Consider the following 11,840-nt stretch of genomic DNA (forward strand, 5'->3'; position numbering starts at 1 on the left):
GGTAGGGCCCGTCTCTATATGTTGCCAACTTGTACTTCCCAAGCACTTAGTACAGTGCTCTGCACACAGTAAGCGCTCAATAAATACGATTGATTGAATGAATGAGTTTAAATAGGAGCTAAAAGTATTCATTTTTGTGCCTACTGGAGATTACGTACTTTGGCGGTCTTGCCGCTCTTCAAGAGGACCTTGACAAAGCATCTGTTGCGATAATACTCATGGGATGCTGATAGGTGGTATAAGCACATAAGAAGCTCATGTCCTGCTCCTATGTTATAAGAAGTCCAGACCACACAAGGAGCATCATTCTCCCTCACGCAAATGATACGGGCTGGTGTGTACCAGAACTTACCATGTGCATAGGCAGATAGTTTACTGCCTCCATGACGTTGAAACCTCCGAGGCTTAAAAAAACACCCTGATTTGGAAAATGCCTCTCAACTCCATTTTATTGTTCTCTCCCAAGTGCCTGATAAAGGACTTGGTGTGCAATCAGCAGCCGATAATTTGCATCGATTCAGTCCCAGGTTCTAAAGTTTTTAAGTGAAAGTAAATTCCTTATGTCCTCTAGGATAAACTTTTTATGATGTGGAATGTTGTCCAAACATTGTTTCATTTTGAAGAATTATTTGGAATCTCAGGTTAAAGCCATTCACCGAAACAGTCTCCCTTAAAAACTTTTTCCCACACCGTTTATTGTATGTTTGTAAGGGAAAAAAGCTAAAACACAGACTTTGGGGAAAAGAATCCTTGGTACCTGCCTAGAGTTACTGTGAGTGAGTGCCCCTTATTTTGCTGGATTAGGAGCAGTCATAATTTAAGACTTGAAAGAGAAGGCTCAGCCAGTTACTAGTCACACACAAAAAAAGCATTAGCCCATAATGTCTAAATGCTAGTAAAATGCCTACTTCTAAGCACTGCTATTTTACATCTAGGATGTCTTGAGCGGCTCTAAATGCTAAGAATGTTCCTAGCGTTAGAAATATCGCCAACACAGATCTAACAAATAGCTTCAGAAGAGCTTTTCATGGTTTTAGCAGACCTCAATTCTGCATCCTACATGTCAACTGAGAAGTTTAAAAAGTGCTTTTCTTTCTGCATCTTTCCCAACCCTAAATATACCTGTCACTGCAGTCTTCTTTACTCCAAGGCCTAACCATTCATTCAATCATATTTATTGAGCGCTTACTGTGTGCAGAGCACCTGACTAAGCGCTTGGGTAGTACAAGTCGGCAACAGATAGAGACGGCCCCTACTGAACCACGGGCTCACAGTCTAGAAGGGGGAGACAGACAAAACAAAACACGTAGACAGGTGTCAAAACCGTCAGAATAAATAGAATTATCGCTATATGCACATCATTAACAAATAGAATAGTAAATATGCACAAGTAAAATAGGGTAATACAGCTGTACAAATATATACAAGTGATGTGGGGAGGGTACGGGGGTAGGGCTGGGGGTGGTGGGGAGGAAGAGAGGAAAAAGGGGGCTCAGATAGGGAAGGCTTCCTGGAGGAGGTGAGCTCTCAATAGGACTTTGAAGGGAGGACAAGAGTTAGTTTGGCGGATGTGTGGAGGGAGTGTGTTCTAGGCCGGGGGAAGGATGCTGGCCAGGGGTAGGTTGTGGGACAGACGAGGACGAGGCCCATTGAGGATGGCAGAGGAGCGGAGGGTGAGGGGTGGGCTGGAGAAGGAGAGAAGGGAGGTGAGGTAGGAGGGGGCGAGGGGATGGACAGCCTTGAAGCCCAGGGTGAGGAGTTTCGGCCCGATTCGTAGGTTGGCAGGCAACCACTGGAAATTTTTGAGGAGGGGAGTGACATGCCCAGAGCGTTTCTGTACAAAGATAATCCGGGCAGCAGAGTGAAGTATAGACCAAAGCAGGGAGAGACAGGAGGATGGGGTAGGATGAGAGATTGTACCAACAAGGTAGCGGTTTGGATGGAGAGGAAAGGGCGGATCTTGGCGATGTTATGGAAGTGAGACCGGCAGGTTTTGATGACGGATTGGATGTGTAGGGTGAACGAGAGAGCGGAGTCGAGGATGACACCAAGGCTGCGGGCTTGTGAGAGGAGAAGGACGGTAGTGCCGTCTACAGTGACGGGAAAGTCAGGGAGGGGGCAGGGTTTGGGAGGGAAGGTGAGCTCAGTCTTGGACATATTGAGTTTTAGATGGTGGGCAGACATCCAGATGGAGATGTCCTGAAGGCAGGAGGAGACCCGAGCCTGAAGGGAGGGAGAGAGAGCAGGGGCAGAGATGTAGATTTGGGTGTCATCAGCCTAGAGATGATCGTTGAAGCCGTGGGAGCGAATGAGTTCAAGGGAGTGAGTGTAGATAGAGAACAGAAGGGGACCAAGAACTGACCCTTGAGGAACCCTTGCAGTAAGGGGATGGGAGGGGGAGGAGGAGCCCGCAAAGGAGACTGTGAATGAACGGCCAGAGAGGTAAAAGGAGAACCAGGAGAGGATGGAGTCTGTGAAGCCAAGGTTGGATAGCGTGTTGAGGAGAAGGGGATGGTCCGCAGTGTCAAAGGCAGCTGAGAGGTTGAGTAGGGTCAGGATAGAGTAGGAGCCGTTGGATTTGGCAAGAAGGTGGTCATTGGTGACCTTTGAGAGGGCAGTTTCGGTGAAGTGTAGGGGATGGAAGCCAGATTTTGGGGGGGGGGGTCTAGAAGAGAGTTGGAGTTGAGGAATTTGAGGCAGTGGGTGTAGACGACTCGTTCTAGGGGTTTGGAAAGGAAGGGTAGAAGGGCGATAGGGCGATAACTAAAAGGGGCAGTGGGGGCAAGAGGGGGTCTTTTTTTAGGATGGGGGAGACATGGGCATGTCTGAAGGTAGAGGGGAAGGAACCAGTGGAGAGTGAGCAGTTGAAGATGGAAGTTAAGGAGGGGAGGAGGGAAGGGGCGAGAGTTTTCATGAGGGAATGGGGTCTGAAGCACAGGTGAATAGAGTAGCACTTGAGTGGAGGGAGGAGATCTCATCTGAAGATAATGCTGGGAAGGATGGGAGAGTAGCCGAGAGGTTTGAGAGCGGGGGGTGATGGAGAAGGAAGAGGGGTGACTTTGGGGAGCTCAGACCTGATGGAGTTAATTTTACCAATGAAGTAGGAGGCCAGATGTTGGCAGTGAGGGATGGAGGAGGGGGAGGAACAGGGGGCCTGAGGAGGGAGTTAAATGTATGGAACAGCTGATGGGGATGATGGGCATGGCTGTCGGTAAGGGAAGAAAAATAGTTTTGCCTGGCAGAGGAGAGGGCAGAGTTAAGGCAGGAAAGGATACATTTAAAGTGAGCAAGCTTGGCTTGGTGTTTAGACTTTCGCCAGCAGCGTTCAGCAGCTCGAGCGTAAGAGCGAAGGAGGCGGACAGTGGCAGTGATTCAAGGCTGTGGGTTAGCGGTACGAGAGTGGCGAAGGGAAAGGCGAGCCAGCAAGTTGAACTGAGTAGAGAGGGTGGAGGTGAGAGCAGTAATCTGGTCCTCAAGAGTGGGTAGAGAGGATAGGGAGGCGAGGTGGGGTGTGATGGGCTGAGAGAGATGGATGGGATCGAGAGAGCGGTCTCTGTGGGGCAGTAATATTGATTTATGGGGGGAGGAGTGTGAGCGAAGAGGCAGGTGAGAAGGTTATGATCAGAGAGAGGGATTTCAAAGTTGGTGATGGTGCAGACAGTGCAGCGGTAGGAGGTGATGAGGTCGAGGGTGTGACCAAGTTGGTGAGTGGATGAGATGGGGTGGAGCAGGAGGCTGGCAGCATCAAGGAGAGATAGGAGGCGGGTGACAGAGGAGTCACCGGGGGCATCCATGTGGATGTTGAAGTCCCTGAGGATCAGATTGGGCATGGAAAAGGAGAGAAGGAAGGTGAGAGAGGGGTCAAAATCGTTTAAAAAAAAGTTGGAGGTGGGGTTGGGGGGGCGGTAGGTGACAGCTACGAGAATCTGGAGGGGGTGGTAGAGGCGAATAATGTGGGCTTCAAAGGAGGGGAAGGACAGGGAGGGGGGAGGAGGGATAAACTAAATACTCTGGAAGAGAAAGGGCTGCGGTACACAATAGCCACCGTCTTTGGAAGAGACCAGACGGTGCAGCATGGGATGTAAGACACTGGAAGAGAGAGCAAACTGCTGAAAGTCGGCCATGAGCCAGAGTTAGTGGAGGTGAGCAGGACATCTGAGCGAGGTATAAAGGCCATAGCGCCTGTGGAAGAGGCAGCAGACCCGGGAGACGGCTGGTACATTAATCAATGCTATTTACTGAGCTCTTACTGTGTGCAGAGCACTATAGTGAGCACTTGGGAGGGTACGGTTCAACAGAGTTGGTAGGCACGTTCCCCACCCAGAAGGAGTTTAGAGGAGACGGCCAGTAATATAAATAAATTGCAGATCTGAACGGAAGGGTTGTGGGTCTGCTGCCCCTACTTTCCCTTTCAGGAGAAAAGGACTTTTCCAACACAACAAATTCTGTTTTTCTCACTGCCCGATTCTTTTTCTTCCAAGCCCAGATTCCATCACGCCCATGGTCTCTGGGTACATGGAGTCGAATACATCATTTGAAATTGGCATCATCACAATTGATAGAGCGTTGTGTAGAGAAGCAGCGTGGTGTAGTGGATGGAGCACGGGCCCGGAGTCAGGAGGACCTGGGTTCTAATGCCGGCTCCACCACTAGTCTGCCGCGTGACCTTGGCAAGTCGCTTAATTTTCATCCATGCAGTCGTAATTACTGTTTGCAGAGCACTGTACTAAGCGCTTGGAAAGTACAATTCGGCAACAGATAGAGATAATCCCTACCCAACAATGGGTTCACAGTCTAGAAGGGGGAGACAGACAACAAAACAAAACAAGCAGATGGGCATCTCTGTGCCTCCATTACCGTGTTGGTAAAATGGGGATTAAGACTGTGAGCCCCATGTGGGACAGAGACTTTGTCCAACCTGATTAACTTGTAATAATAATGATCGTAGTACCATTATTTGTAGCCCAAAACACGATCCCTGACCAAGAGTTTACACCTCGATGGGGGAAACATCAATATTCTCAAACAGTGGCTCAGAATAAATACGATTGAAACCTCAATATACTATATGCGTGTCCATGTACAGACTAAAGCACTCGTACAGGTGTATACAAATATGAATGCTTTAGTCTCGGTTATTCCATTTGCTCATGTTGCAAGCATGCCTGAACCATTTCATTCGACGAGAATCTAGCTCGCTCTTTCTTTTAAGTTTTGGGACCACTGAAGCAAGACCAACAATCCGTCCGCAAAACCCGCTTCGACACTGTGGACCGCTCCCTTCTCCTGGAAACGTTATCCGATCTTGGCTTCACTGACACTGTCTTCTCCTGGTTCTCTTATCTCTCTGACCGCTCGTTCTCAGACTCTTTCACGGGTTCCTCCTCTGCCTCCCATCTCCTAACTGTGGGGATCCACAGTTCAGTTCTGGGGCCCTTTCTATTCTCCATCTACACCCGCTCCCTTGGCTTCAACTACCACCTACCCCTATGCGGATGATTCCCACATCTACATCTCCGGCCCTGATCTCTCTCCGTCTCTCCAGTCTCACATCTCCTGTTTTCGAGACGTCTATTTGGACGTCCTCCCGTCACCTCAAACTTAACACGTCCAAAACAGCTCCTCATCTTCCCACCCAAACTCTGTCCTCCCCCGTTTCCCATCACTGTAGACACCACCACCATCCTTTCTGTCTCTCAAGCCTGTAACCTTGGTGTTATCCTTGACTCATCTCTGTCATTCAACCCACATATTCAATCCATCCCTATAGTCTGTCGGTCCCACCTTCACAACATCGCTAAAATCCGCCCTTTCCTCTCCATCACAAGAACTCCTCACCGTTGGCTTTAAAGCCGTCCACCACCTTGCCCCCTCCTTCGTCACCTCTCTTCTCTCCTACGACAACCCCGATGGCACGTTTGGCTCCTCTGGCTGACCTCTCGCCCTCCTTCCTCAAATCCAACAGATAATTGCTCCCCCAAACACACACACTTCAAAGCCTTAATGAAGGCACATCTCCAAGAGGCCTTCCCAGACTAATCCCCACTTTTCCACATCTCCCACTCCCTTGTGTCACCCTGCCTTGCTCCCTTTGCTCTCCCCTCCTCCCAGCCCCAAAGCACTCATGTCCATGTGTGTAATTTTATTAATTTGTATTGCTGTCCGTCTCGGTTCCCTCATCTGTAAAATGGGAATTAAGACCGCGAGCCCCACGTGGGACGGTGACTGCGTCCAACCTGATTAGCTTGTATCCACCCCAGCTCTTAGTGCTTGGCATGTAATAAGCGCTTAACAAATACCACAATAATTATCATTACAGTGCTCTGCACACTGTAAGCACCCAGTAAATACGATTGAGGAATAAATTTATTAAGGAATAAATAAATGCCTTAAATGCTTGGCACGGTAGAGCACCGGCCTGGGAGTCATGTGTTCTAATCCCGGCTCCGCTTGTCTGCTGTGTGACACCTTGGGCAAGTCACTTAACATCTCTAGGCCTCATTTCCCTCATCTGTAAAATGGGGATAATAATCATAATAGCGGTATTTGTTAAGGGCAGGTTGTCCCACGTGGGGCTCACAGTCTTAATCCCCATTTTACAGATGAGGAAGCTGTGGCACAGAGAAGTGAAGTGACTTGCCCAAAGTCACATAGCTGACAAGTGGCGGAGTCGGGATTAGAACCCATGACCTCTGACTCCAAAGCCCGGCCTCTTGCCACTGAGCCAGCGTTTAGAACAGTGCGCGGCACATAGCGCTTTAAAAATACCACTATTATTATCTTCATAATCAGTGGGAAGCAGTGTGGCTTAGCGCAGAGCCCGGGCTTGGGAGTCAGAGGTCATGGGTTCGAATTCCGACTCTGCCACTTGCCTGCTGTGTGACTTTGGGCAAGTCACTTCACTTCTCTCTGCCCCAGTTAACCTCATCTGTAAAATGGGGATTACGATTGTGAGCCCTATGTGGGACATCTTGGTAACTTTGCATCTATCCCAGCGCTTAGAACCGTGCTTGGCATATAGTAAGCGCTTAATAAATACCGTTATTATTCATTTATTATATTATTCATAATATTAATAATTTTAAAAAGCCATACAGTGCTTTTGAGCGCACATAGTAAGCGCTCAATAAATGCCGTTATTATTTATTTATTAAATTATTCAATCCCCCTCCCCACCCCCCCCGCCTTACCTCCTTCCCCTCCCCACAGCAACTGTATATATGTATATATGTTTGTACATATTTATTACTATTTATTTTACTTGTACATATTTATTCAATTTATTTTATTTGGTTTATATGTTTTGTTTTGTTGTCAATCGCCCCCTTCTAGACTGTGAGCCCATTGTTGGGTAGGGACCGTCTCTATATGTTGCCAACTTGTACTTCCCATGCGCCGAGTACAGTGCTCTGCACACAGTAAGCACTCGGTAAACACGATTGAATTAATGAATGAATGAATACCGTTATTATTTTTTTATTATATTATTCATAATATTAATAATTTAAAAAAGCCGTACAGTGCTCGGCACATAGTAAGCGGTTAATAAGTACCGTTATTATTTATTACATAGTAAGCGCTTAATAAATACCGTTATTATTTATTATATTATTCATAATACTAATAATTCTAAAAAGCCGTACAGTGCTCGGCACATAGTAAGCACTTAATAAGTACCGCTATTATTTATTTATTGTATTATTCATAATATTAATAATTTTATAAAGCCATACCATGCTTGGCACATAGTAAGCACTTCATAAGTACCGTTATTATTTATTATATTATTCATAATATCTATAATTTTTAAAAGCCATACAGTGCTTGGCACATAGTAAGCGCTTAATACCGTTATTATTTATTATATGTCATAATATTAATAATATTTAAAAGCCTTACAGTGCTTGGCACATAGTAAGCGCTTAATAAGTACCGCTATTATTATAGTATTCATAATATTAATAATTTTTAAAAGCCGTACAGTGCTTGGCACATAGTAAGTGCTTAATAAGTACCTTTATCATTTATTTATTATTATATTATTCATAATATTAATAATTTTAAAAAGCCGTACAGTGCTTGGCATATAGTAAGTGCTTAATAAGTACCGTTATCATTTATTTATTATTTATTATATTATTCATGATATCAATAATTTTTAAAAGCCGCACAGCGCTTGGCACATAGTCAGTGCTTAATAAGTACCGTTATCATTTATTTATTATTTATTATATTATTCATAATATCAATAATTTTTAAAAGCCGCACAGTGCTTGGCACATAGCGCTTAATAAGTACGGCTATCATTCATTTATTATTATATTATTCATAATATCAATAATTTTAAAAAGCCGCACAGTGCTTGGCACATAGTAAGCGCTTAATAAGTACCGTTATCATGTATTTATCATTTATTATATTATTCATGATATCAATAATTTTTAAAAGCCGCACAGCGCTTGGCACATAGTCAGCGCGTAATAAGTACCGCTATCATTAATTTATTATTTATTATATTATTCATAATATCAATAATTTTTAAAGGCCGCACAGCGCTTGGCACATAGCGCTTAATAAGTACTGTTATCATTTATTGATTATTTATTATATTATTCATAATATCAATAATTTTTAAAAGCCGCACAGCGCTTGGCACATAGTCAGCGCGTAATAAGTACCGCTATCATTTATTTATTATTTATTATATTATTCATAATATCAATAATTTTTAAAGGCCGCACAGCGCTTGGCACATAGTAAGCGCTTAATAAGTACCGTTATCATTTATTATATTATTTATAATATCAATAATTTTTAAAGGCCGCACAGCGCTTGGCCCAGAGTCAGCGCTTAATAAGTACCGCTATCATTTATTTATTATATTATTCATAATATCAACCATTTTTAAAGGCCGCACAGCGCTTGGCACATAGCGCTTAATAAGTACCGTTATCATTTATTGATTACTTATTATATTATTCATGATATCAATAATTTTTAAAGGCCGCACAGCGCTTGGCACATAGCGCTTAATAAGTACCGCTATCATTTATTTATTATATTATTCATAATATCAATAATTTTTAAAAGCCGCACAGCGCTTGGCACATAGTAAGCGCTTAATAAGTACCGTTATCATTTATTATATTATTTATAATATCAATAATTTTTAAAGGCCGCACAGCGCTTGGCCCAGAGTCAGCGCTTAATAAGTACCGCTATCATTTATTATATTATTCATGATATCAATAATTTTTAAAGGCCGCACAGCGCTTGGCACATAGCGCTTAATAAGTACCGTTATCACTTATTGATTATTTATTATATTATTCATGATATCCATAATTTTTAAAGGCCGCACAGCGCTTGGCACATAGTCAGCGCTTAATAAGTACCGCTATCATTTATTTATTATTTATTATATTATTCATAATATCAATAATTTTTAAAGGCCGCACAGCGCTTGGCACATAGCGTTTAATAAGTACCGCTATCATTTGTTTATTATTTATGATATTATTCGTAATATCCATAATTTTTAAAGGCCGTACAGTGCTTGGCACATAGTAAGCGCTTAATAAGTACCGTTATCATTTATTTATTATATTATTCATGATATCAATAATTTTTAAAGGCCGCACAGCGCTTGGCAGATAGTAAGCGCTTAATAAGTACCGTTATCATTGATTATTTATTATATTATATTATATTATATTATATTATTATAATAAGTAGCGTTATCATTTATTATATTATTTATAATATCAATAATTTTTAAAGGCCGCACAGCGCTTGGCCCAGAGTCAGCGCTTAATAAGTACCGCTATCATTTATTATATTATTCATAATATCAATAATTTTTAAAGGCCGCACAGCGCTTGGCACATAGTCAGCGCTTAATAAGTACCGTTATCATTGATTATTTATTATATTATTCATGATATCCATAATTTTTAAAGGCCGAACAGCGCTTGGCACATAGTCAGCGCTTAATAAGTACCGCTATCATTTATTTATTATTTATTATATTATTCATGATATCCATAATTTTTAAAGGCCGCACAGCGCTTGGCACATAGCAAGCGCTTAATAAGTACCGCTATCATTTATTATTTATTATATTATTCATGATATCAATAATTTTTAAAGGCCGCACAGCGCTTGGCACATAGCGTTTAATGAGTACCGCTATCATTTGTTTATTATTTATGATATTATTCATAATATCCATAATTTTTAAAGGCCGTACAGTGCTTGGCACATAGTAAGCGCTTAATAAGTAGCGTTATCATTTATTATATTATTTATAATATCAATAATTTTTAAAGGCCGCACAGCGCTTGGCCCATAGTCAGTGCTTAATAAGTACCGCTATCATTTATTATATTATTCATAATATCAATAATTTTTAAAGGCCGCACAGCGCTTGGCACATAGCGCTTAATAAGTACCGTTATCACTTCTTGATTATTTATTATATTATTCATGATATCCATAATTTTTAAAGGCCGCACAGCGCTTGGCACATAGCAAGCGCTTAATAAGTACCGCTATCATTTATTATTTATTATATTATTCATGATATCAACAATTTTTAAAGGCCGCACAGCGCTTGGCACATAGCGTTTAATAAGTACCGCTATCATTTGTTTATTATTTACGATATTATTCATAATATCCATAGTTTTTAAAGGCCGCACAGCGCTTGGCCCATAGTCAGCGCTTAATAAGTACCGCTATCATTTATTTATTATTTATTATATCATTCATAATATCAATAATTTTTAAAGGTCGCACAGCGCTTGGCACATAGCGTTTAATAAGTACCGCTATCATTTGTTTATTATTTATGATATTATTCATAATATCCATAATTTTTAAAGGCCGCACAGCGCTTGGCACATAGTAAGCGCTTAATAAGTAGCGTTATCATTTATTATATTATTTATAATATCAATAATTTTTAAAGGCCGCACAGCGCTTGGCCCAGAGTCAGCGCTTAATAAAGTACCGCTATCATTTATTATATTATTCATAATATCAATAATTTTTAAAGGCCGCACAGCGCTTGGCACATAGCGCTTAATAAGTACCGTTATCACTTATTGATTATTTATTATATTATTCATGATATCCATAATTTTTAAAGGCCGCACAGCGCTTGGCACATAGTCAGCGCTTAATAAGTACCGCTATCATTTATTTATTATTTATTATATTATTCATGATATCCATAATTTTTAAAGGCCGCACAGCGCTTGGCACATAGCAAGCGCTTAATAAGTACCGCTATCATTTATTATTTATGATATTATTCATGATATCAACAATTTTTAAAGGCCGCACAGCGCTTGGCACATAGTAAGCGCTTAATAAGTACCGTTATCATTGATTATTAATTATATTATATTATATCATATTATCATAATAAGTAGCGTTATCATTTATTATATTATTTATATCAATAATTTTTAAAGGCCGCACAGCGCTTGGCCCAGAGTCAGCGCTTAATAAGTACCGCTATCATTTATTATATTATTCATAATATCAATAATCTTTAAAGGCCGCACAGCGCTTGGCACAGAGTCAGCGCTTAATAAGTACCGTTATCATTGATTATTTATTATATTATTCATGATATCCATAATTTTTAAAGGCCGCACAGCGCTTGGCACATAGTAAGCGCTTAATAAGTACCGTTATCATTGATTATTTATTATATTATTCATGATATCCATAATTTTTAAAGGCCGCACAGCGTTCGGCACATAGCAAGCGCTTAATAAGTACCGCTATCATTTATTATTTATGATATTGTTCATAATATCAACAATTTTTAA

The sequence above is a fragment of the Tachyglossus aculeatus genome, chromosome 6, assembly GCF_015852505.1.
Source record: "Tachyglossus aculeatus isolate mTacAcu1 chromosome 6, mTacAcu1.pri, whole genome shotgun sequence".
In the NCBI taxonomy this organism is placed as follows: Eukaryota; Metazoa; Chordata; class Mammalia; order Monotremata; family Tachyglossidae; genus Tachyglossus; species Tachyglossus aculeatus.